This window comes from Lissotriton vulgaris, chromosome 7 (assembly GCF_964263255.1).
Source record: "Lissotriton vulgaris chromosome 7, aLisVul1.2, whole genome shotgun sequence".
NCBI lineage: Eukaryota > Metazoa > Chordata > Amphibia > Caudata > Salamandridae > Lissotriton > Lissotriton vulgaris.
This window is the reverse complement of record NC_141695.1, coordinates 1475099566-1475127049: the sequence shown is the minus strand read 5'-3', so window position 1 is coordinate 1475127049 and position 27484 is coordinate 1475099566.

Genomic DNA, 27484 nt, shown 5'->3' with positions numbered 1-27484 from the left:
AAAGTGATAAGCTTCCACACCTATAACATTTTATTTTCTGATGTGTAGGTGGATGTGGAGAGCGAGCATCTCGTACTTTTGTTGCGGGAATGTCTCTACTAGTCGAAGGGGGAGTTTGACTGTCAGAAGCACTTTTATGTGAATGAGAGTTTTTTTGCACAGATTTATTTTTCCCATTCGTAGACACTTTGGCTATGCCTTCGTGAGATTCCTCACCCAAGTCATTATCTTCCAACATAAGTACATTGTCTTGTGTTTTTTTCTCGTTGTCATTGTAATTATGACTGCCATCTTCTCGATTTTTCCTTATTTCTTTGACCCAAGAAGATGTGTTTTCCATTCCCTCCACAATTGCAAGTGCTTCAGATAATGTTGGTTTTTTTGATAGAAGTTTTTCTTGAACTCTTGAACTGTTAGTACAACGCACAAGTTGATCTCTCACTAATGATTCAGATAATTCCCCAAAATTGCATGTGCATGCTAGAGTTTTGAGAGAAGCAACGTATGCACCCACTCGTTCAGAAGAACCCTGAACATGTGTAAATATCTATGACGTTCAAGAACAACATTGATCCTAGGGCCAAAATAACGTTCCACCATAGTCATGGACATTTCATATACATCCGAAGGTTCTCCATCACCTCCACCAATTGGTATAGGGTCCATACTATCATAGGTGTTTCTGCCTTCAACACCTAAGTTGTGTAGTGATATTGCTTGTTTTCTAAAAGCTGAACATTTCTCTCCTCCTATGGCCTCTAAATAAGAATCCAATAGGTTCCTCCACCTTTTCCATGGTAAAATTGGTTCCCCTTCTTCAGAGAGGAATGGTGGAGGCTGTGACATGCTAGATGCTGTAGCCATTCTATTGGTGAATAGAAGAATATCTGAACTGGTTTTAATCTGAGAATGGATTTCGATTGGTTCTGTATTAATCAAGTCAAGGTTTGTAATAGTGATTGTTTTTACTCAACCACTGTATATCTCCAACAGAGTGTGTCAGAATTTTGAACCTGTGGGAGGACTAGTAACCTCCTGTTCATGACACAATGGTAAAGATACAAAAACATAACTGTTCCAAAAAAATAAAAACAGCACTCACCGTGTTTGTAACAGTCATTGTATAATGAAGCTTCGTTATCAAGTAAAGTAGAACAGAATAAAAATGGTGGAAAGCATTGTTTCTGTCAACAACAGTTTGCCGATTGAAAAATAATGCTTCAAAACTGATCCAGTATGGCCGCTGCGTCGTTGGACGTCATGCTCTACACAGCGCGATGTCAAACGCTACGCTGTGTGATCCGACATCATCCCAGTGGGAAAGAACTCGCTCGAGAGACAAAGCAAGACGGAGAAATCATGGCGTTGTTCGAATTCTACACACGGCAAGTTCAATTCAAAACAGTGCGCGCGTTGAGGCACAAATAGTATCGAGTAACTATGGTGAGTGATGATTCGATCTAATAATCAAAAATAAGATACAAAAGTACATAGTGAAATATTCGATTTACTTTGCTACCCCGCCGTCAGCAAAAACGTTATTGAAGTACAAGTTTCCACTCAGTTAGCGCGGTAGCAGAATTAATCCAAATAGGGTGAATAATAAATACAATGTCAATTGCAAGAGTCTACAAAATACAGCAAATGTTGAAATTCACCATGTAATCCATAGGTTTCAAATCCATACATGAAGTCACTCGTCGTACATGTAATACAGTCCAAATCCGATTATAATCCAAGTATGGGTTCACAGGGGAGTTGATGGTGAAGTGCTTGTCCCCAATCAAGCTTTCCCTCGTCGCCAGTGATAAAAGATCGAAAGCCAGTGATAATGTGAAGAGCAAGTTTATTAGATGTAACCATCAACAGGAAACCAGTTCAACTGAATCACCTGTTCATTGGAATGCTCCACCACAGCTTGTGATGTCATGCACTCCATGTTCCATAGAAATACATCTAATCATAACGGAAACCATGATCTGGCAGTATTTTGCCTGTCAGACAGCAGGCCTGGGTGCAAACTCGCAATTATGATCAGGCAGGAACACATTGCAAATCTCTTGTAGCGCTTCTGATGAAGCACAGCTATTTTCATGATGGCTGAGTTTTCCAATTATGCAAACATCAAAGAAATGCTGTCGCCTTCGGTGTCAATACTTACTTGCAGCAAGCCTCTGCTCTGAATGGCGGTAGTTACAGTGGTCAGCCAGTGGCTCAATTGTCACCCAAGAAAACCTCCTCCTGAACACCCCCTCTGTTAGAGGGAAACTTGGGAAGCAATGTACATACCAGTCGAGGAGTATGCACTAAGGATGCAGGTTCCGAAGTGCGATGTCTGAGAATGTACCCTTTCCAGTCAATCTGGTACTGCAAGTGCCCTGTGTCCAAAAACAGTTAGATATATGGCTTTATTTTCATATTTGGGGGCATAACCGACCATGACAGGAGAAGGAAGAGGAGAATGGAGACAAATCAAAGGCGATGGCTTCATATGCAAAATGTGAGATACAGATGGATAGGTTAGTGCTTTGAAACAGAGAGATGAACAGCCACAGGGTTAAAGAAGGAGGATAGGAAAAGAAGCCCCAACAACAGAAGGACCAAACTTAGAACGCTATCTAGGAAGACCGATAAAACTAGTTGTCAACCTGCGACACTTTTTATGTATGAAGAAGCTGGTAGATGGTGGCCATCAGTGTGTGTCTTGTTTATCAATATGACTCCCTATGGTTACCTCTACGGTTGTGTCCCTCAAATTCAGAGGACAGTCAGCATTACTGTCCAGAATTTTGATGTACGTTGCAGGAACCCGTCAGGCATGATGATGAAGGTTGACAGGCCATGAAGGCAGATTTTTCACTTCATAAAATATGTGTCTAGGACTTGTGTGGAGGTTACTTGTGGTATTCAATGAAAGTGGCCAATCTTTGTAAATAAGTTTATAACTACCAAAAAGATTGTGCTAGAGTCTGATGAAAGCAAGATTTCTCTAAAATCCAAGAAATAATGGATTACGTCTTAGCTGGTGTAAGCAGACCACCATAATGTGTTGGCTATTAGTTTTTCTGTAAGTCAAAAACTAGAATGTCCAGCAAAAGATGTATCATGGCACCATTGTTGGATGGGATCTTGTAATTGATTCGTAGCAATGTATACATTTTTTATTACAATGCATCCAGAAACATGTATCTCTTGCCGTACTTCTGCTTCATTTTGTATCCAATCTTCAGATCTTAGGGATTGTATTTGTAAGTAATTCTTTAAAGAGTATCTGTTTCACTTCGGCATGCTTGCTTTTACTCATTGGTGACTTCCCCTTGGCCAAACACAAGACTATATTCTCAAATGTGTCTTCAGAATTTAATTCACCAGTGAGTCAGCTGATGAATGACTAATTGATTTCAGCTGTGTCTGATGATACCCTTCAGAAATTGGACCTGCTTCAGTTACCTGATCAGAGGTGGGGAGATGAATAAAGTTGAAAAATATTTTCTTTTAAATTGAAGTTTTTTTGGCTTCTGTCTTCTTGCTTCCATCTAAATAGCTTGACTTTGAGATTACATTTCTGGTCTCATCGGTCTTATTGTTTTGCTCACACATATTGTGTGTATATTGGCCACATGACTCCGTAATTCTTCAAAATATTTTTTCCATGCTGTTACTGCCAATTTCCTCTTTAGCAAATATTCCTGTGAACAATTTCTAAGCCCTTGTGCAACATGAGCTACATCTGAATATGGGTTCCATGAGAAGCAGATTACTCATAATCAGAGACTAGTCTTTAACCATATTTTTATTTTATATTATTGGAAAACCCAATATTGTGCTCTTTGCTGTTGATGTATTTATCCCAAGGTTTCTCTCATGGCTAAGGACACCTAGTGTAGAATTATGCCGGTCTACACGTAAATGTCATAGATGTAGAGATTAAATAATGTAGGACTTCTGGACCACTCCCCTTTGTCAATAAAAGTTTTTTCTGTTCGGAAATGAATGCACTCTACAGTACCATCATGAGGATGAGGAACTACCTAGATAATAACATTGTTGGGACTGGAAGGTTCCTAGGCATGGTGTATACTTATGGCCACTTCCCTGGGTGCCAACTGCAAGTTTTTGGTATCCTGGGTTTTGGATTTGTGGCCCAGCCTTAGGAATATGCTGATTAAGAGGCAGCAAAGAGGGACTGACCATGAAGACTGAAAAAAGATATTACTAGTTTTTCCCAAGCAGTTACCTCAACAATGTAGAGTTTTATTTAAATAAACATACCTAAGTTCTTTCTCATCCAAGTCATGGAGAAAGACTCGGTTGTTTGGAATGCTGACCCAGATCATCAACCTTAACAACAATGCGGTGCTTGAAAGTGAGAGGTGGATCCCTTGTTAGCAAAGAGGTAGGCCGTCTGGAACCTTGTTTTGAGGAACATTATTGAAAAGTATAAACGCTTTCCACCATAGGCACTGAATACCTTGCCAGCAGGTAGAATGGAATGGATGTGGTAAGGCACACAGTTAGGCGCTATCTAGCTTATTACACACAAATATTTTTAAAATACCTTAGAGTAGGTATAGGACAGGCCTTTTATTAAAAACAGACCTAGAACTGTACTTAACTTTCCTCTGTAGACAGTAGATGTTTCACAGAAAAAAAACACTTATAGGTCTTGAGAAGATATTGAAGGGAGTGTCAACCTGAGTATGAGAAGTCAGATTATTCATATGGTTATTACAATGAATCAAAGGAAGGGAGCCCCTAAAACAGAGTTCTTATTAATATTGGTCCTCAGACCAAGTATGTTATTTCCTTAGGTATGTATAGCGAAAAGCTCTTGTTGGTAATTCCCTATAATCTTAACCAAAGCTATTCTCACAGATTTTTTTAAATTCAAATCATTTTTATTGGAAAAGTGTTGGAACTGGGGTCACCAGCTCCCTGAGGGTAGCATGGCACGAGCTGGTAGGCATCTGAAAGCTTATGTGTAAAACGACCATACAGCACATGCATCCACTGAGACAGTAAAATTGGGCACGCAATGACTGACATCACTCCAATGAGCTTGTATAAAAAGCAAGTAACTTTTATATAGAGCAGGATCAGGGTAATCAAGAATTGCAATATCAATAACTTATTAGTTTTCCTTCAGAATACATATGTTCCAACACTCTGTAATAAATACTTAGACGAATAAATATTAAATATTGGATAAATATTAAATGTTAAGTAATAGATAACCACAGGCCTGACCTCAGCCTTGCTTCTTATCAGCACCTGTAAGGAATACATCACAAAGGCAACCAAATGACATTGCCTCTTATTAGTTCTGTAGGCATATTACCCACTTCTCACCAAACAAGGGTGAGCGTTTCCTTAAACCCCTTTAGGTGAAATAACCAGGCACTTAGCCAAGAGTAAGAGGCTCATTTGGCAAGAACCAAAATTTCAATAGTACATTTCATTGTTCCAATCAGGAAAGAAATAACGTTCTGCTATACAGCAGTAAACATGTGAATAGGTAACTGTAGACTTCCAGTAATGCGGCACTAAAGGGGAGAAAACATTTCATTAAGGATAAACATCCCCTTGTGCAGGATTAACCATTTTAAGAATCACTCCCAGCAGGAATGAGCATTAAGCAGTTCCATAGTAGAAGTAGAACTTTTAATTAGTTATGCACCAACATTTTGTCCAGGAAGTAACCACTTCTCTGAGCAGAAGTAAACATTTAATAACAGGTTAACCATGCATAAGGCCTAGGTTGAGCAGGACACTAGGCGAAATAGGGATAATCCCTGGGTTTGGGCCTAGCTCTCACTAATACTCTTCATCATGGTACTGTAGGCTTCCTAATACCACCTCTAGTCAGGGGTTAACCTTTTATGAATTGAGGCCTATAAACTGTGGTCCTTGGGACCTCTAAAACAGTCCAATACCAGGGTAAACACCCCCTTAATCTAGTAGGGACCTTTCAATAGGAAGTATCCTGTTCGCAGGTGAGAACAACATTTCATGTAGAGCCATTCATATTCTCATTAGCAATAACTTATTTCAATAAAGGTTAAAACGTTACATTTTCCAGCATTAAACATTTCCTGGAGTTGTACTTAAGGAACATTGCTCTTGGCATATAACCCTTCCCTATGCAGACACATTTTATTATATAAATGTAGGTGTTTCAGAGACCCTGGCATCAGGCAGGAGTAGAAAACACTTCCTTAAAGATCAGGCAACATATCATTATGCAAAAATCCACATTTCATTAGGCCAGGATAACCTTTGCATTTAACTGAGGGTCAACATTTCATTATGTGAGCAAAGGGAGCAAGTTATTAATCCCTGTAGCATCAATAACCAATTCATCAGGAATAAACATTACAGCAAGGAGATATTGCATCAAGAATAAACCTGGCATCAAAGATAACCATTGCATTAGCCAGCACTAACCCGGTATAAGGCCAAAATGAGCACTTAACTTTACTCCCAGGCTGGGGTTAACCTTAGTGGCCCAGCAGCCCCTTAACTTGTTAACCCTTCTCAGTGGCAAGAATCACCAGGGCCATAATAGACCCCTAACCGGGGGTTAATTCTTAAATGGGCCCAGTTCATATGCTTTTATGGGCCTGATCAGGGCCAACAGGGCCCACCTACAGTTTCTCCTCATAGCACTCTACACTTCCATAGCGCTCGCACTGGCTGAGGTGTTCTGGGGCATAACAGCGCTCTTCCTCACAGTGCTCTCCACAGCCTCAGCGCTCACACTAGCGGCAATGATCATGGGCACAGGGCGCTTTCTGACACAGCGCCAGGCAGCAAATTCAGGTCCTGGGCCCACAGCGCCTCGCTGATGCAGCGCTTGATATTAATGACAGATACTGGATGTACAGCGCTTCACTGTACCTCAAGGGTCCCCAGGCAGCAGCAGAGCTCACAGGTTCACAACGCTTCGCAGTCACAGCGCTGGTAGTGGGTTTCAGGGATCAGGTACACAGTGCGACCCATTCACAGCACTGGTAATGGATTTCTGGTGTCAGTTGTAGGGGAAGGGAATATGGCAGTCCTGGAGATAGCGCTTCTCTGGTACAGTGCTTCGCAGGGGCCCTTCCCATAGATAATACAGTTGAGTCAGCACCGGCAGGACAGGTAGTCCAGGATGCTAGCGCTAGGGAATAAGGGCGCTTAGCCAGCAGACAGTTCATTTAAGTTGGAATCAGATCAGCAGGACCAACAAGACAGGCCACACAACAGTGGCAAACCAGCAAAAGGGGTCCCAGGTGGTGTCAGGGAGCGCGGGGAGCGACACAGCGCCAATACCTGGTTGATTTCTCAATGGTCCTGTGGTGGTTTGGTTTCTTCTTGAAGCTTTGTTTCTTGCGCCCTTGTAAATAGCAGTCTCTGGGTTTCTTGAAGGGGGTGGGGGTTTGAGTTGTTGGCTGATATCAAATCTCCTCCTTCAAGTGGTCCCTGTGTTTCCACTTCTGCCGGGCCAGATCAGGGGGCAAGTTCAGGATCCCTCAACACTTGGTAGGCAGCACCTAGGCCCTGTCACTCCCAGTGTCATAGATCCCTGTCTAGGCCCCACTGCCTAGAACTCCTGCGTAGGTTCTCCCCCAGGTCAGTGTTCCCTCAATCTGACAGGAAAGTTTCCCTCCCTTTCCTTATATAGTGCCAGTTGACAGTTGGCAGTGGCAGTTGGTGTCACCTCACCTGTTCCAGAAGGTTCCAGGTGGTTCTAGGAGGTTCAACCATTCTGGCTATGGCCAGGCTGGCAGGCTAGTATTGATACATTGTTTGAGGGTTCTAGCCAGCTCCTGGCTACTAGAATGCGCCCACAAAGACCGCGCTGCAGTAGCAGGGGTCAGTGGCAGCCATGTTAGGGGAAGAAAGCACCTGCTCCTTAACATTAGTTTGCCATTACACAGGGCTTTCTCCACTACACAAGGCCTATACCCTTTTATTACAATGGGGGACACCCTAAATTAAGGGAATGAAAAGCGAAAAATTTCTGGGAAAAGGGCCAAGTCCTACAAAAAGATTCTATTCTATTCTATTCTCACAGATTTTAATAGGCGATATGAAACAGACAGTTTTGTTCCCATTGCTGCCAAGACTAACATTTACTTAAAAACTAAAAGCCCCATATAGAGGTTCCAGGGAACAGATATTCTGCATTTTCTGGAGGAACCTCTAAATATGAAGTGCAATCCATCAGCTTAACTTCATTCACCATAGAGAGAGTAATTTGAATGAAATTTAGCTGTGAATTATAATCCAATTTACAGGCTCCTCCAGAAAGTGTCAGATTTTCAGTTAATCTCAAACTCTAAATGCGACCCGTAATATACTTATCTTAATATTACACCACTTTTCAGTTCTGTTATTAATATACAGAATGCTTTACTCCTTAACTATGCTGGGTTGGGCAGCACATTATTGACACAACTGAGTTTAACAGATGTTTTGGCATCTCTGAGTATTAACTCAGTGTAATTCTTCTAAATTAAAGAAATAGGTCATTGTGAAGTTGACGTAAATGTTTCAGTACATACTCATAAACAAAAGACAGAGGAGCGGCGCATGAAAGCAGAATGTATTTAAGGTTTATTTAGCAAGCCCAGTAATAACTGGGCATAACACAAAAAACTCCAGTATTCTTGGTATGTATTATAAGGGCTCAGGCACCTTATCCTGAGTAAGCGAAAGGATGAGAGCTCCTCTCCGTGCCATTTAAAAGGAGGAGAGCGCCATGAAATAACAACTTCTTAATTTATTAATAAGGGTTTTTCCTTTGATGCCCATGTTGAGGAAGGACCTCATGAAAGGGATTTATGTGCAGGCATGAGAGCAGTAAAGTACTAAATAATATACCTTGTTCACCCCAGCAACATTGATAAGTATACATTCTGAGTATACAAGTACATAATCTGCCAACATATTCTTATCTACTCCCAGAATGCACCATGCCCTCCTGCCTCATTGGCCTCAATTATATTTCATTGCCATAAAATCAATAGATGAGGTAAGAAATACAAGAATAGTTTTAAAGTTCTAAGCATCAAACCCGTCAGCAGAGTCTGGCCTGACTTCTTCATGAAGCAATTCTTCCCATCTCTTGTTGTCATTCTTCATAACAGTTTCTAATCCTCAACAGCTAAAATGTGGAATCAACTCCGGCACTCAAAAAAACCCGCAGCAGACTGTGCAATGCTACAAACCTCTTTATCTTCCCACTCATTAGCAAACATTAAAAGAGTGGCTTCAGAAGAATATGTAGACCACACTGTCTGGTCCAAGCCGGGGTCATTCTTCTTAACCTCTCTGTAGCTTATGATATGCAGGATTATGAGATTCTGTGTTTAAGAATGAAAGAGTGAGAAGGAATATCCAAAAGGGTCTTTGATGGAATCAGTTCTTTCTTTCTTCCTTAATCATTACCATATAATTTGCATTGGATCAATATAATTGTCATCATGTGCAGTACTGTGTCAAGTGTGACAGGGATCCTTCTCGCCTCCTGTTGTTCAATGACTAGATTTACCATCAACATTGGTGCTAGAGCAATCCAAAGTGCTTCACTGATATATTCCAGCACTCCCAAATCACCTACTGGACAGAAAACTATCTAGGTAGTTAGTGACTTTCTCAAACCCGGTAGCAGGCCATTTCTATCACTGGATTTGAGAAAGTTTTGTCTACCAAATCTGACATCTCTGCACTAGGGCAATGCATCTCCATGCATGGAAACTGCTCATGTTACTTTCCAGAAACTCAGGATTCTGTGGATCATTTTCAAAACATATTTCTCTTGCTTGACCAGTTGTTGGATATTGTTTCGTTGCTGTTAATGCTGTTATGGGTAATATGTACTGTTGTAGACACAACCGTTGGGAATGCACATTGTCACGGGATATCAACAGACCCCTACTTGTGATCCAACACGTCAATATGTATTATTGATGAATCTAAAATGTGTCTCATTCCACAAAATGTACGTATTGTGCAAACTGTAATGTGTTTACGGCTGAAAATGCGAATAAAATATAATTAGTCTTCTCTTGCTTGATATCGCTTATGGTATACATGTCCTTCACAAAGGATTGCATTCCTCACCAGCTGAAGCCTGCAGTCATCTCCCCACTCATGAAAACACCTGCAGCATACCTAATAATCAGTTATAAGTCTTTTTCCAACCTCTCTTAAGGCAGCAAAAGATTCTAAAGAGTGATTATGGGACAATTGTGCCACAATGTAGGGCAAAACGTCCTGCTTCTCAATCCAAGCTACATTTTATGTTGTTGGGCTGTTAGTTCGTTGAGAGGAGCATAATTCACTCTGTCAAATTTACTGTCTAGGAAGGTCAAATAACTTTGGTTATTTATTCATTTGTTTCAGAGACATTCATAGTTTGGACCTCATCGTGATTGAAGATATACATCCAGCACGGAATGCCAGCTGTGAATGCAGTCTGAGTCTCTACAAGGAGGTACTGGAATGCAGCAGTGTTACGAATGGATTTCATCTGATACAAATGAAAGAAGCTCCAATGATGTGCCTGCATGAACACCTCTTTGTGTATTATCACAGATACAATGGTTGTAGGCTATTAGCACGTTTCTTTGTTCAAATTTCAGGGTCAATAAAGTGCTTTCGGATTAATCGAATTTCAGAACTGAGGCTGGTCAACAAGTCATTACGTTCAATAAATGTGAAGCACATTAGGCTCCACGAGAAAAACATAGAGGTATGCTGCTGGGTTTGCAGCTCTGAGAGTGCCCTGAGGCCTGCTAACCAGACCTTAGTGCCGGTGCCCTGACCCGTAAACGTGTATGTTTGATTGGCCTATAACCCAATTGGCCATAGCTAACTTAATTCTAAATCCCTAGTACATGGTACCAAGGGTACCTAGAGACTGTAATTAGAGTGTCCCCTCAGACACTTCAGCACCTGAGTGGAACATGGTAAACCGTGGCTCCCAGCCTGACACTGCAGACTGGTAGAGCAGTTTGAAGTACTAACTTGACTTTGTCATTTTAAGCCATGGCAAAGCTCAAACTCCCTTCTCAATATGTTTAAGTCATCACTACATGCAGGCCTATCGAGTCCTCGGGCAGGATTCAACCTATGAAAAAGTAGAACATGTGCTTAACATGTTCTGACGGCAAAACCCCGAAATTGTTGTTTTTGCTGTGAGAGAGACTGGTAGCCCCATTATTGAGTACAGAGTTACATGCGGACAACTCAGCTGTGCTAACTTCTGAATGGGACTTGTTGCATTGAGCCCGACTTGATGCCCAAGTTGAAATTAATGTAATTTGTTGTTGCCACATTCAACTTTTAGAAAGTCGCTACTCTGTTACCCAAGTTTTCCATTGGCCATTTGCTCAGTCTGGCCACAAGACAGAATTCTGCCCACCTAGGGAGGCATGTAACAGCTCCCAGGACAGGTAACAACAGAGGGCTGCCTTGCGGAGAGGTATTACTTCCTCCTGGAAGGAAACCACACAGGGTGTTAGCTCAAAAGGCAAGCTTCAAAGGGGAACACACTCCACAGGGTCTGCTCTTTTGTTGTATTAGACAGGTTGGGGACAGAGAGGGGAAACACTGACTAAATCAGTTTTTCCGTAGGCATGTAGCCCACGGGTAGTCACGCCCCAGTGGTGGGCTACAGAGGTCTTGAGGATGAGAGAGGGGTTCTGCCATTTGGGAGTGGGCAGAATGGAGCATTCTGTGATAGCTGGATGCCACTCTTCACTGGAAGTTGTCATCAGGCAGGAGGACATTTTCTGGGCATTAAAAGGGTACCTGCAGCACCCAGAATTCAGATGTTATTGAAATGGGGAAGATTACAGAAGAAGGACTGCCCAGCTGTACCAAGGAACGGGCAAAGAAGAGGCTGCACCAAAGTGGGACTGCACCTGCTCACCTTGGTCTAGCAAAACAATGGACTATGCTTGCTGTGTCCTGCCCAAGGAGAAGACATTCCTGAGCCCCATTCAGAAGGGGAAACTACAAGAGCCAGTTGACTGACGTACTTTTCGCAGCACAGCGCCACAAAAGCTGAAGTGGCCTGCCTGGCGAGTTGGTAGTCGATATCACCAGATTGTCGCTCCTAGCCCCCATGGAGCCTACGAGACTAGGACACAATGCTTAAGAGTTGCACCAGAGTCTCTGAACCCAGGTTGGCCGCCCAGAATTGCCAAAATAAGGAAATGGCTGATTCCACTGTTCCGGTCGACTGGTAGCCTAGCGGTGACTGGATTTCCACCGACCCTGAGAGGACTTCAAGAGACACCGGTCCCCGTGGACAGAACCGCTTCACTAAGAGTAGCCCAGCAAAAACCCTGTCTCCTGCACAGCATCCTGTATCACTTGCATCAGGTCCACTCTGATACGATGGTAGTATATTACATGGTAAAGTCACACAACCACATCATATAATACACCTCATTTCCTCATAATGATCAATATGTTTTGGCTATGGTGATCATATGCTAAGATATAGATAGAATGCATGCTATGCTGGAGATCCAATGGCTTTCCATTATTTGACAGTATAGAATGTGTTTATCGTGTTCATTCTCATGGCATAGAAATTGATGAATGTCACTTAAAAGAGCATGTTGTGGTCCATGACTAAATTTCTATGATCTTGAAGGTTGAATTTACATTGGAGCAAAACCTTTAAAATGCACTGCATATAATGTTCTGATTTAAAAAAAAATCAATAAACATATCTTTTTAAAAATGATTGGATTTCATTGTACCTAGAAATGCTTTGGGCAGGCTAAAATGGCATTACCATATAAATATACGGGAAGTTAGAGACGGCACTATAGTTTTGATGTTCTCTTTTGGAATCAGCAATTTAACCTCAAGATGGAGACAGAGCAGCTGGACAACTGATGTGGAGTTCTTCGCTGTGGGTCTTTTCAATAGATGTATGTCCATCAAAAAACCTGATAACCTAAGAGATGGGACAGTTTGGTGTTGTACGAAGAGATGCTTAATGAATGTGAGGCCGTTTTGATCATTTAGATTGTTGTTTCAGTAAGAGATAATACATCCAGTTTTTTTGGGGTGTCAAGAAAGGGATTCCACTTTATTGCAGGGGTGGGAGGGCGACAGGCACTCTACACTGTAGGGGAAACGGATCACTTACTTCTGTTAAGCAGGGAGGCAGGGAGGGGGTTGGGGGGAGTTTTGAGTGGGAGGGATGATTGGTTAATTGGTCCTGTAGTTCTTGTTTTGTACAGCAATGCTATCTTTACACAACATCACTGGTCTTTTTTTAAGCCTACACTGGGGTGCGTGGGATCCAAGGGAGATTTCCCTGTACACTATCAATGGATCGTTCCTGATATGCACATAGAAGAAGGTCGGCCCACAGACCCATGGCAAGACTACTCCTGTACTGTATCAACAGGGTAATCCCAGAGACAAAAATCCTCTACTTTTGCCACGCACAAGTCCTTTATCCCTCTATAAATGGGACCACACGTAGATCTTAAATTCCTAGCATGGAACGTCAACGGTCTGGGGTACAAAATCAATGAGGGATAGTTCTTCAATACCTGAAGAGACTGGCATCGGACACTGTTCTCCTTCAAGAAACTCAACTTATCAGTAATTCCTGTCGGGCCCTGAATAAATGGGGGTATCAGTTAGCAGCACACCTGGGTTCACCCCAGGTTCATGGGGTACGGGGTGATTATACATAGAGGCTGTACCTATATGGTACACAAGACCTGGTCTGAAAGACAAGGCAGATTTGTCGCGTTATCCGGTACCTGAGATGGGAAAGCATTTAATGTCATCTTGACATATGTTCCCCCTGGGCTGCAGAGCTCCACATGCAAGACCTAGGAAAGCTTCTTCTAAATCTCCCACTTGGCACACTTGTACTGGGGGAGACTTCAATCTTACTGTAGATCGCGCGCTAGATCGCCTATCACCTTGTAGAGACCCTATGGGGGGATCCCAACTTGCCGAATTCCTATCTGCCACGGGCCTGGTCGTTATATGGCAACAACTTAATCTCGCTATGGTGCAGTTTGCGTTCCACTCAGGGGCCCATAACATCCAGTCATGTAATGACTATATGTTCACACACGCACAGGAAATCTATGACTTCTCTGAGTCCCGCTGCCTCGCAAGGGATATTTCAGACCATTTCCCTATTCTTACGAAGTTGACAGTTGGCTCCCAACCATGATGTACAACCCTGACCATAAATCCCTGGGCACTCAAAATACCGCATATTAAGGCAACATTAATCAAAGTGACCAAACTATATTTCTAAGACAATTTCAGCTCGGTCGCCTCAGCTCAAATCCAGTGGGACGCGTTCGGTGCAGTGATGAAAGGTAGAACTCTCGCCCTGATGGTGGGCCACAAAAGGGAACTAACCAAATGCATAGAACAACTTGAGGCAGACATCCTACAGGGTAAAAGGACTCTGGCACACACCTCCGATCACAGTCACTAGTAGTCGTGCGACTAGACTATCAACAGCTCCTTGCAGAGGCGGCCAAGGCGAAATACAAATCAACCTGTTACAAGAAATACGAACATGGGGAGAGAACAGGCAAGCTCTTTGCCTGGCTGAAAAAAAAGAGCAGTTATCGAGGTGGGTTCCTCAGCTGCTCGGGTCGAAAAGTGAGGAAATCACCAATCCCCAGCGAATAGCAGACACATTTGCCACCTGTTTAACATCAGTATAGACATCAACTGGGACGACCGCGCCACTTGCGGCTGCCAAATTGCTCTCGACTATCAAAGTCCCCTGTTTGTCCCCAGAAGATCGAGACTCCCTCGAGGTAGAACCTACGGAACAGGAAATCCAATTGCTGATTTGTGACGTCTGTTCGGGCAAGGCCATGGGACCCAATGGGCTCCCGGGTTAATTCTTCAAACCGATGGCCTCCAACCTTTCCCCCTATCTGCTCCAAATGTATCTTGAGAGCTTTGAAAAAGGGATACTGCCAAAAGATATTTGAACTGCCTCCCTAGTGGTTATCCACAAACAAGGTAAGTCACCTGATGACTGCAGGACATGCCAACCTATCCCCCTTCTCACGGTAGATGCAAAAATATTAGCAAAACTGCTGGCCAACAGACTTATTCCTCATCTCACTGGACTGGTGCACCAAGACCAATCCGGCTTTATGCCTGGACGTAATATAGCTCTGAACTTAAGACAACTGAATGGGGTGTTAGGCTGTCACCAAACGATTAGGGAGGATGCAGCCCTGCTTTCTCTTGATGCCAAAATTGCATTTGATACCATCGAGTGGAATTTTCTCTTCGCAGTCCTGGAGAGGATGGGATTTGGACCTAACTTTATAAAATGGGTTCAACTACTGTATGCCTGCCCCATTGCCCAGATTGTAGTGAATCAACATCCCTCTAGACAGTTTCAATTAGGAAGGGGAACCCAACAGGGTTGTCCCTTATTGGCCCTAATTTTTGCCCTAGTGCTGGAGCCACTCGCGGTGTGGGTGGGGGGAGACTCTCTGATCCGCAGATTGAAATGGATAGAGAATCATGAAGACCGCATCTCGTTGTATGCAGATGATATTCTGCTACACAAGGCCTCACCGTCGTCTACCCTTCGCCGTATTCTCCATATCTTTCACATATTTGGCACCCACTCAGGGTATACAATCAATTGGTCTAAATCTCAGCTATTAATAGTCTGGGGGACAACACAGCACAATCCCAGATGGTATGACATCCTTGTGGTGTTGGGGGCTTCCGCAATTTAGGTATATACATCACGACCGACCCAGTCCAATTCTATGAGGCAAACTTGCTTGAACCCCTGGAACGCTTCTGCGCCGATGTCAAACACTGGTGTTTCTCCCCCTGACTCTCTTGGGACATGCAGCCCTTTTCAAGATGCTGGCATTATCGCGCTTCCTCTAAGTGTTGCAGAACATCCCAATAGAATCCCTGACTCTTATTTCACCAATGTCGACAATGCCGTATGCACTGTGCTGTGGGACGGCCAAGTACCGCAGATTGCCATAAAAAACTATTGTCTGGATGGTATGAGAGTGGTATTGCATTACCCGATATCAAACTTTATTATCAAGCATCGCAACTGGTTGCGATCTACTGATGGGCACATGGGAAACATGAAGACCGGAACTTTCGCACAGACTGGTGGCTTATGGGACACAGCGGAAATAACGGAGCACTATACACAAACCCATGGAAATTAAACCTCACTGGGCCTACGGCGCGCACAATTGAAACTTGGCACAGGGTCAATAAGCAATTGGGTTGACACAATAAAATCACACCACTACACCACTCTGGGAGCCCGACTTTTTGGGTCTTCTGAGTGCCTGCCCTGGAATCTCAATGATGGGGGACATGTGGGTCTTGGGGAGACTGGCCACCTTCACAGACCTCCAGAAGAAATACCATCTCGCACAAGACGAGACATTCTGATATTTACAGACCAGTCATGCCCTTTAAGCGGTGCTGCCCAGAGTCGATCCACTCCCTGAGGCCTATCCACTAGAGGATAGGCTACTGTTGGATCCCATGAATAAAAAAGCCATATCCCTCACGTATAAAAAGCTGATTAACAACCGCCCGGACCCCTGGTGCATCTGCGGCAAGTCTGAGAGTCAGACCTAGGTGTATTTGAGGATGACAACTGGCGAGACGCCTTGGCCTCCCCAAGAGAGGTGGCCATCCCCATGAGACTAAGTCTGGTCCAGCTGAAGATCCTACATCAAGCTTACCTTGATACAGGTGTTTTAGTCAAAATGGGCAGGCAGGCAGACACATCATGTCTCAGACAATGTCGCCAGGAGGGAAACTTTTATCACACCATTTGGGACTGCCCTGTTGCCTGATCCTATTGGGACGCAATTACTAAACAAATGGAAAGGGCGGGGGTAAGACGTTGACGGCCTCCCCCAAAACTCTGTCTAGTAAATGTTTGGGACGCCACTGACCTCACACAAACCAAGGAAACATGGGCCTCACTGGGTTGTGCTATTGTAAAATGCAACATTTCACAGAAATGGTGTGTGAGTGTGATTCCTAGCGTTTGTGATTGGGCAGTTGACATGGACAGAGCCATGATAGCTGAAAAAGATGTCTTCAAGCACAGGAGATACCCTAAAATATGGGACCGAAAGTGGGGTATGTGGAATAAATACAGGGGGCATATATGTTTGTCTCCAACAGTTGAATTACGCCGTGATAGAATGAGACTTGATAATGTGTCCACTATCGACAGCCCATCTTAGAATGGAGGAATAGGATGTTATTGATGTAAGGATGACCAGTTTGCAACGTCTATATACCCGAAACATTTCATGACCTTAATGCATTGCTGTACTGCTGTTTTATGTTTTTGACTAAACTAAGAAAAAAAAAGAAAGGTATTCCAAAACACAATCCATTTCTGAGACAACACATTCAAGTAGTTCTTATTGATCCTACCTGGCCTCTCTATAGCATGTGCCAGAATGGCTGGGATATTCGAAAGAACCTTTGGCTGGATTGGTTCCCATTCCTTGAGCGCAGCTATTGAGTATGCATTGGATAAAAATATCACCATGCAAAGCTGACACACTCAGTCTTAGGTTGCACAAACCTCAAGCGAAGTCAACACCAGCCCAAACAATGCCAAACTATGAAACCAAGCTGACCTAGTCTATACTGGTATTTCAGTTTTTTCGAAACAAGAAATGTGACATCAACGTATGTCCTTCATCAAATGCTGTGACTATGTAACATGTATATCATTCTCTGAAATCCAATATATTTATTATTTTAAAATCAATAATTGTATCAAGCAAATAGTGTATGCATGCAGTCCATATTGTTAAAAAGAAGACTTAGGCTACTGTATCGTTGTGAAACAAGAAGTGTAAATAAGGTGCTACCTTCAGCCAGACAAATCGCTATTTTGAAAAAGGCACAGTGTAGTTAGTGTGGATATTGCATAAAAAGATACGTAATAAATTTCTGTTCCAAAATACCCAAAGATGCTCAGTGTACATTAGCAGGATGGAAAGTAAAAGAAAGAAAAAGTGGGGAAGGAAATAGGATGTTATTTGCACATTTCAACGTAAGAACATGTATAAGTTACGTCATGAGAATATACCTGTGCATTTTTATCATGGTAATTGTCGTGAAATAAAACGTTCTGTGGTGAACATTTTGCTTTGGTGATACTCTGTTGGATACTTTGTTGTTAGGAAGTGTAGAGAGCAAAAATCAAGAAAAAATGTGACGTTAATTCATGCTTTGTAGAAAAAATGTGACATGGAGCTACAAAGTACTAAATTCTTATACTTATTGTATATACTAATATGAGACAGAGTAATTCCACATTGCAAGCAGCATCTTTGAGTTGAGCTACACCTCTACCAATTTACCAGGGCTAAGGACCAGATTTAGATCTTTTCGGACATGGTACTTCTGTTAAATTGGGTTGGTAATTGACTGGGGTGTCAGTCCTGGTCAAGCAACTGCCACAATTCCTTGCAGGAACCACAAAACAGTCACTAAATTAACCTGTACTTAACCCTGGATAACTTACCACAAAAAGTAGCCAGGCTGAACTCAGAGGCAATTTGTAAAGTATGCATGCAGCACACAAACAGTATTAAAATGAAAAACACAACACAAGAAAAATCCTAAACCAATTTAAAATAAATTGCGTAAATTGTAATAAATTATTTGACACTGAAACGACAAAAATCCATTCAGCAGAACCAGAGTTATGAATTTCTAAAGTTGATTGTAAAAACTAGCACCTAAATGTTCAAAGCAATAAATCCCAGTCATCTAGTCGCGCGAGACCGGGTCAAAGTCGAGAAATGGAGCGCAGTTCAGATACAAGAAGTGTGGGCCCGGTCACTGCCTGCCTTCGGACTTAGAAGAAATGTCAGAGAAAAATGTTCTGAGAAGGTAAAGTTCAGCTGGGCATTTCTGCAGGAGTAGTCGGAGGAGGGAGTGTCATCATCGGATGTCTTTGGGTCAGAGCCGCAAAAAATATTTCTACACTCGGATTTCGTCACCAAATGAAAGTTGAAAATCTCCAGTGGGATGAAGCAGAGGGCTGTAGCCAAAGCCAGTTCCATGAGGTCGGGTGCCCCTTTGGACTGCTTAAAAGGATTTGCTGTTGGGGAGAAGAATGTAGTGGGAGAAGCCGCAAAGTCAATCCTACCAGTGATGTACCTTGGGCGGATAGGTGAGCAGTTTTGAGCCCAAATTGTTTACGTCCCTAGTTTTGGATTTTGGCTATTTGGGCACTTTTAGCACCACTTACAAGGGTCCAGAACTGTAGGGGTACCACTTGCAGGGCCTGGACTCACTCCAGATGCTGCTTCAAGATGGAGGAAGCCTCTTGTGTCCCTTTGGCTCTGAGCAGTAGGCCAGCAAACTAGCCCTTGAGAGTCACTCTGGAGGTTCTGGAACAGTTGAAGATCCAGTCCTTGTACTCAGGCAGAAGATAGCAGAGCAACAGGACAATAGGGCATCAATATAGCAAAAGACAACCAATTGTCGGACGGAATGCAGAACAAATCAAAACATTCACCCCAGTCATGAGATCTGGGTTCAATCCATTATTATTTTGCTCACCATGCCACCCCAGTTTAGACCTGGTCATAAGCAAAGCAAATCAGTCTTGACCCTGTGCCTCATGGTAACAGTCAAGCCCGAAAAGCAAAGCCAGGTCCTCCCTTGACTGGAAACAAGCATCCTAGGACTGCACTGCCAAGCCAGGTCCTCCCTTGACTGGAAACAAGCATCCTAGGACCGGTTTTGGGGTTTCACCCCTCATCAGCCAGAATAGCTTGAATCCAGTGGCCCAGTGAGCCCGGGACCCACATCAGGCCTTACCCGGCGCACTTAGGTCAAGGATGCAAAAGACAAACAATGCAAGGAAGCAAAAGACAACAATTGATGGATGGAATGCAGAACAAATCAAAACATTCACCACCAGTCAAGAAATCGGGGTTAAATCCATCATTCTTTTGCTCTTTGCTCACCCTGCCACCCCAGTTTAGATCTGCCCATATGCAAATCAGTCCTAACCCTTTGCCTCATAGGAAGAGTCCAACCCGAACTGCCAAGCCAGGTTCTCCTGGACCGGAAACAAGCATCTTAGGACCGGTTTTGGGGTTTCACCCCTCAAATAATCAAAAATAAATATCTCCAACCAATCCATTAATAGATGATAAATAACACAACAAAAAGCAACATGAAAGAACAGAATTCATTAATACTGGGAACCCCAATCAGTCCAATCATAAAGTTCAGGGTGTTCTCCTAATAGCTAACTCTTGGCCAGCAGTAAGGGCCATACAACATATGAATAAGATTAAGCCAGTAATAAGTGTAATATTTCAAATGTATGGGAGTCAGAGCACAGTTGCTCTTTGTATATATGACACTTCTAGCTGTTTGAGAAGATGAAACCTATTCTTTTTATGTAGGGGGGGTTTTGTGATGATTTTAATTAATCAAACAATAAACTTGAACTTAATAAGTGTAATAACATCAGTGCTCTTCCAGAAAAACCTAGAGAAACCATAATAATGTCCCCAACTAGTATCCACATTTTGACCTGTCTCCTAGTAGAAATGGATACCATAGCTTAAAATCTAACAGTACGCCAGGTGGACAGCATACCAGTACCAGGGCTTGGGCAGAGTTAAATAAGAGTACACCCTCCGCTATTTGTTAAACCTTCGGCCTCCCGCCGGGCCTTGACCCAATCAGCCAGAGCTCCCCAGATTTCATTACCCTTCCGCCTAGCCCTCTTTCTTTTGCACTCATAAAGTGCAGATCCTAAATTGAAAATAGAAAGAAAGCGCCCTTGCCATTGTTGAAAGGTAGGGGGGTTGAGCCAGGCTGAGGCAATGCAAAGATGACATACAGCCATTGCAATAAATAATAATAATTCTCCGGATAAAAAAATCCCCTGCTGCTTGCACCCCTAGGAAAATTATTCGAGGGGTCAGAACCAATTTCATTTTGAACACTTCCCCTATAAATTCAGAAATCGCAGCCTTGAGGGCATCTAACCTTGGACAGGTACAAAACCTGTGTATCAAGTCTGCCTCTAAGAAACATCAACATGGGCAACTTACCTCTCAGTACCACCCCACTTCGCAGTCTTCAACAGGGTAAAATATAAATCAAAGATTGTCGTGCTGAGCCTGAAGATCCGGTGAACAAGAAACCCCATGCGACTGAGCTCCAGGGATTTTAAAAAGCTGAGATCATTTACTTCAAGTTTCTGTTACCAACTAATGTTATGTTTCTCAAGGTCATCTGGGGTAATTGTACATACCTCCAAATAAATCATGCTTATCGTGCCCTCTTCATCCCCTAGTAATTGGCCCAGGAGCGATACCCCGGAAAACCCTATCAAGCCACCGTGTTTTTTAACAGAAATTGACAAATCTGTAGCTAGTTATAAAAATCCCTATGTCTCAAACCAAAATTCGAACGAGACTAGTGTCTGCCCGTGCACAAATCCCCTAGTTTAACAAGCCCCTGCTGCTCCCACCTCAAGTCAACAAGCAAGCACCTTGAAATAACTCTGGTAGAAGCAGATTCCTCTGCAGCAGAGTACAACAGTTCAGTCTCCCAAGCCCAGCCTTCTACCTAAATGTAGCCCATATTTTAAAGACAGTCCCTAGCACCTTAAATCGACTTTTTTTGTATATAATAGCTGGGTTCTACTAGCTTTACAAACACACATTGGCTTCTGGGCCAATAAGCAACTCCTGGATTGAAGGTACACACTGTACTAACACCTGCCCCTTGCATCCCTTCCAAAGAGAGATCTCATATACTGAAAGAAATAAAACAGTCCTATGGTGACTCAGAGCATCTCAAGTAAGCATGAACTCTGAAAAGTAAACAGTTACGAGGATGTAGGAGTAAACACTCATTATGGCTATATAAGAAATATTTGTATAAATAGTTTATATTACTGTACAACATGTTCCGACATATTTTTTACTCAATATTTTTGTAGATCACATACAATGTATGTAAATTCTATATTTCTGTTGACAATATTTTAGTAAAATTATATTTTGTTATACAACCCAAGAACACTGTGGAAGAAGGGGATATCGCAGCTAGCCTGAGGGATAGCGTGGCTAAGCTTTCGGGTTAGAAGTGGCACTTCCAGGGCGAAATCAGTATAAAAGGCTTGCAAAGGCACTTAGTAGGTGCCTGGCAATGTCAATAGTTGTTTCGGCTTTTCACTTCCAAACCAGTTTGTCACCTTGACTTGCACTCCCACACTTTGATTTTTTTGCCCCTTCACTGTTCCAATTCCCTTTGAGCCCTTATTTTCATTCAGACAATTGCTTTCCTTCAATCCTGAATATTCAGGCAGCTACAAACCTCTAATCTCATGTGCCTCTCTGGAAGAAAGTGGATTATTATTTGGGGAGGGTGACTACCCACCTCAAGCAGTAATCACAACCCATTTCAGGGTTAACCCACAGGGGCAACAAATTAACCTGAGCTCAACCCCTGGTAGCTATGGCACAAAGCCGACACGCTTAGGTTACAGCAATTTGTAAATTATTTATGTAGTATCAAAACAGTGATAAACTTGAAAGGCAGCACAATAATAATCCCAAAACGAATTAGAAAAATTGAGGAAAATGTAATACACAAAATGACACCAAATGACAAAAAACCAACAAGGGGAACTGGAGATATGAAGTTCTAAGTTTCTAAGTAGAAATAGTGCCGGGAAACATAAACTGCCAATGATAGTCACTAATCACTGTAGACCGGGACTAGGGTGCAATTTGACCCTGACCCTGGTGAAGTGCGAGTTGGATATATCAACCAGGTTTGTCCAAAGATTTTACCTGCTTTAATTCTTTAAATACCAATCCATCACAAGAGTACACTTCTACACCTCCCCCCACGACCTCAGAAGAGGCACATAGAGACTTGCAGGGTGTCAGACAGAGGCCTATTAGCAGGATTCAGCCCAGGTCCACTTGCCACTGGTCAGCTGGGCAGTGGCAAGCAAAGGCCTCTTGTAGCGTGTGTGCCCCTGTAGCTATAACATGAGGTTACCCATAGACCTTTGGAGTCCATTTCTTTGTCTTCTTTCTCCTGAGTATAAGGAGAGCATGTCCAGTCCTTTCAGGGCTCTTCTCAGGTTGCAGACATCAGGTTCAGTCCTCTTCTGATCTTCCTCAGTTCCAGGAGAGTTCTGAAGTAGGCATCGGAAGGTGTCACATTTTTGTCTGGCACAAGCTATTAGGTGGGAATGACTCCTGGGCAGAACCCTAATCAATGGGGTAAAAGATCCCGGGGCCAATCCTACCCAATTTTGGCTTTTTCAAGATGGCGAAAATCGTCAGTCACACGAAACCTGGGCTCTGAGGACTGGGTTACTGTCTGGGGTAGATGCTATGATAATCCTAGTATCGTTCCATATCCAACACTAAAATCCATTTTGGAGCAGTCACCATACCCACATAAACCCTGAGACAGAAGGCCGGTAAAACAAAGCAGGTTTTTCCAGAAACCAGACAGTTGATAGACAAGAAATGTTTTGGATTCCTGCTTTCCTTCCTTTCATGTGCGCCCCCAGTGTTATATGTAAAAACCCAAAGACAGAAGTCTGGCAGAACAAACCAGGGTTTTCCTGCAACCAGACAGTGAATATTCAAGAATTGTTTTGGCATCCTGTTTACCAGTTTTATATGTAAACCCAGCAGACCTGTCAAGCAGGATATGAAATTCAAGCAGTATTTTACAGTTTAATGTCAAAAAGGATGCTCGCACCCCCTCCCTGCATATTTTGTCAGGGTGAGAGGGGCCATCTCTGCTGATTCAAGTCAGCCTATAGTTTGCTCTTGGGAAGCATTTTGTACCTTATCACACCTATTCAAATTCTAATTACTGGCTGGTAGAAGTGGGAGAGAAAATGCAAATGGATTTCTAGAGGCTTTAGGCCTTTCCCTTAATATTGATAAAAAATCCAACTTCACTTCTGCTGGGTAGGGTGGCTCTATATAAAATTATGATGCTGCCCAAGTTTCTTTATGTTTTACAAAACACTCCTTACATCATTCCTGAAAGCATTTTCGAAAGTATTGACCAGGAATTGGGACAGCTTTTATGGAATGGTGGCACCCCTAGAATTGCTTTATCCCAGATCACCCAGGGAGTGTATGAAGGTTGGATAGCCCTCCCAGACATTAGGAGGTATTACGGGGCTGCCCAATTGGTCATCATCAATGATTGGATTTTCGCAAACCAGAGGTAGGGTCCCAGCTCCCAGTGCCTTCTCTGTAATTTAGCTCCTGTGGTAGCCCAGTGCAACATTGCAGAATTGTGGGGTTCTCACCTTCTGCCTCACTTGGAACAATGGACTAATGTCATGGACTGGTGCATGAAAGCGGAGCAATTTGTATATAAAGGGATGGATTTGTCTGATGAAACTCCAAAAGATCTGGGGCTCTTGGAAGTCAAGTCAAGTCAAGTCAATAGATTTATATAGCGCGCTACATACCCATAGGGTCTCAAGGCGCTTGAGGAAGGGTGGGGAATTACTTGTCGAATATCCAAGTTTTAAGTTGCTTTCTGAATGCTAGGTGGTTCTGAGTAAGGCGAAGGTGAGTGGGAAGAGAGTTCCAAGCTTTAGCTGCCAGGTAGGAGAAGGATCTACCTCCCATGGTGGTTTTGTTGATGCGAGGTACAGTGGCAAGGGCTAGGTTGGAGGATCGTAGCTGACGGGAGGGGGTGTAGAAGGATAGTCGTGTGTTGAGGCATTCGGGTCCAAGTTCGTAAAGTGCTTTGTGTGCGTGGGTTAGGAGGCGGAAAGTAATCCTCTTATTTACGGGGAGCCAGTGGAGGTTTTTCAGGTGACCAGAGATGTGTTCTTTACGGGGGATGTCTAGTATGAGCCTGGCTGAAGCGTTCTGGATGCGTTGGAGTTTTTTCTGGAGTTTTGCGGTGGTACCGGCGTATAGGGTGTTTCCGTAGTCCAGGCGGCTCGTGACCAGTGCGTGGGTGACGGTTTTTCTAGTTTCGGTGGGGATCCAGCGAAATGTTTTTTTGAGCATACGAAGAATGTTGAAGCAAGATGATGAAACGGCGTTGACTTGTCTGGTCATCGAGAGTGAGGAGTCCAGGATGACGCCCAGGTTCCGTGCGTGGTCTGTCGGGATGGGTGCTTTTACAAGGGCCTCTGGCCACCAAGAGTCATCCCAGGCGGAGGGGGAAGTGCCTAAGATGAGGACTTCTGTTTTGTCTGAGTTCAGTTTCAGACGGCTGTGCTTCATCCACTCGGCTACTTCTTTCATTCCTTCGTGTAAGTTGGTTTTGGCGGTGTTCGGGTCTTTGGTGAGTGAGAGGATCAGTTGAGTGTCGTCAGCGTAGGAGATGATGTTGAGGTTGTGTTGGCGAGCGATGGCCGCAAGGGGGCTCATGTATACGTTGAAGAGGGTGGGGCTGAGTGAAGATCCTTGTGGCACGCCACAAATGACTTCAGTAGCCTCTGACTTGAATGGTGGGAGGCGGACTCTCTGGGTTCTTCCGGTAAGGAACGAGGGGATCCATTCCAGTGCTTTTCCTTGGATTTCGACGTTTCTGAGGCGCTGTAGAAGGGTGCTATGACAGACTGTGTCGAAGGCAGCGGAGAGGTCGAGGAGGATGAGGGCGACTGTGTCTCCGTTGTCCAGTAGAGTTCGAATGTCGTCTGTTGCAGCGATGAGTGCGGTCTCAGTGCTGTGTTTGGCTCGGAATCCGGACTGTGAGGAGTCGAGGGATTTGTTGGTTTCGAGGAAGGCGGCGAGCTGGTTGTTGACAGCTTTCTCGATGACTTTGGCCGGGAATGGAAGGAGCGAGATGGGGCGGTAGTTTTTGAGTTCGGTGGGGTCAGCTGTGGGTTTTTTAGAAGGGCGCTGAGTTCTGCGTGTTTCCAGTTTTCCGGGAAGGTGGCGGAGTCGAGGGAGCAGTTGATGACATCTCGGAGGTGTGGTGCTATGATGGAGTCTGCTTTGTTGAAGATGTGGTGAGGGCATGGGTCAGTTGGGGATCCAGAGTGGATGGAGTTCATCAGGCGGATGGTGTCCTCAGTGGAGATTGGGTTCCAGTCGTTAAGGATGTTCAAGGGGGGTGAAGGTCCTGCAGAAGGTTGGGTGGATTGGTCTCCGGGTCGGTTGACGAAGCTGTTGTGGATGTCTGCGATTTTGTTGTGGAAGAAGGAAGCTAGGGAGTCGCAAAGGGCTTGGGAGGGAGTGATGTCGTTGGAGTTGGCTGATGGGTTTGTAAATTCTTTGACGATGTTGAATAATTCCTTGCTGTTGTGGGCGTTGTTGTCTAGTCGGTCTTTGAATGCGGCTTTCTTGGCAGACCGGATTAGTTGGTGGTGTATGCGGGTGGCGTTTTTGAAGGCGTCCCTGGTGCTGGTGTTTGGGTCTTTTTTCCAGGCCTTCTCGAGGGAGCGACAGAGTTTCTTGGATTTCTTAAGATCATCGTTGAACCAGGAGGCGTTTTTGCTGCCTAGTTTGATTTGACGTTTTTTCAACGGTGCTAGGATGTCGGCGCTGTTGGATAGCCATTGGGTGAGGTTGATGGCTGCTTGGTCAGGGTTTGAGGAGTGGGCAGGAGGGTTTTGTAGAAGCGATGAGGAGATCTGGTCGATGGTGATTTTGTTCCAATTTCTTCGCAGGGTGGGTTGAAGATGGTTGTGGATTGTGGTCTTATTGTAGATAAAGTGAACGTAGCTGTGGTCCGTCCAATGAAGAGCTGTGGTGTGACTGAATGAGACATGTTTGCTGGAGGTGAAGATGGGGTCGAGTGTGTGACCTGCAATTTGGGTGGGGGTAGTGACAAGTTGTTTGAGTCCGAGGTCGGCGAGATTGTCCAGAAGGGTGGAGGCGCTGCTGTCGTTGCTCTTTTCCAGGTGAAAGTTGAGGTCTCCCAGTAGAATGTAGTCCTCGGAGGAGAGGGCGTGTGTAGTGATAAAGTCAATGATGTCGTCACTGAATTGTGCACGGGGTCCTGGGGGCCGGTAGAGGAGGATGCCTCTGAGTGTGGTTTTGGGGTCGGTGTGGATCTGGAAGTGGAGGTGTTCGGCGCTGGCAAGGTTGACGTCTGAGCTGGTTGAGATGCGGATGGAGTTCTTGTGGACGATAGCGATGCCTCCTCCTGTTTGCTTGATGCGGTCCTTACGGATGATCTTGTATCCTTCCGGGATGGCAGTGGTGATGTCTGGGGCTGAAGAGGCCTTCATCCATGTTTCTGTTAGGAAGGCGACGTCCGGAGAGATGGTGTCTAGTAGATTCCAGAGGTCGATGGTGTGTCTGTGGACCGAGCGGGTGTTGAGCAGGATGCATTTTAGGTGGTTGGTGTCAGGTCTCTGTTTGGTGTTTGTGGATGAGGAGTTGGTCTTGGTGCCGTCAAACTTGCAAGAGTTGCAAGAGAAGGGTCCATGGGTGTGTCCAGGAGCGGC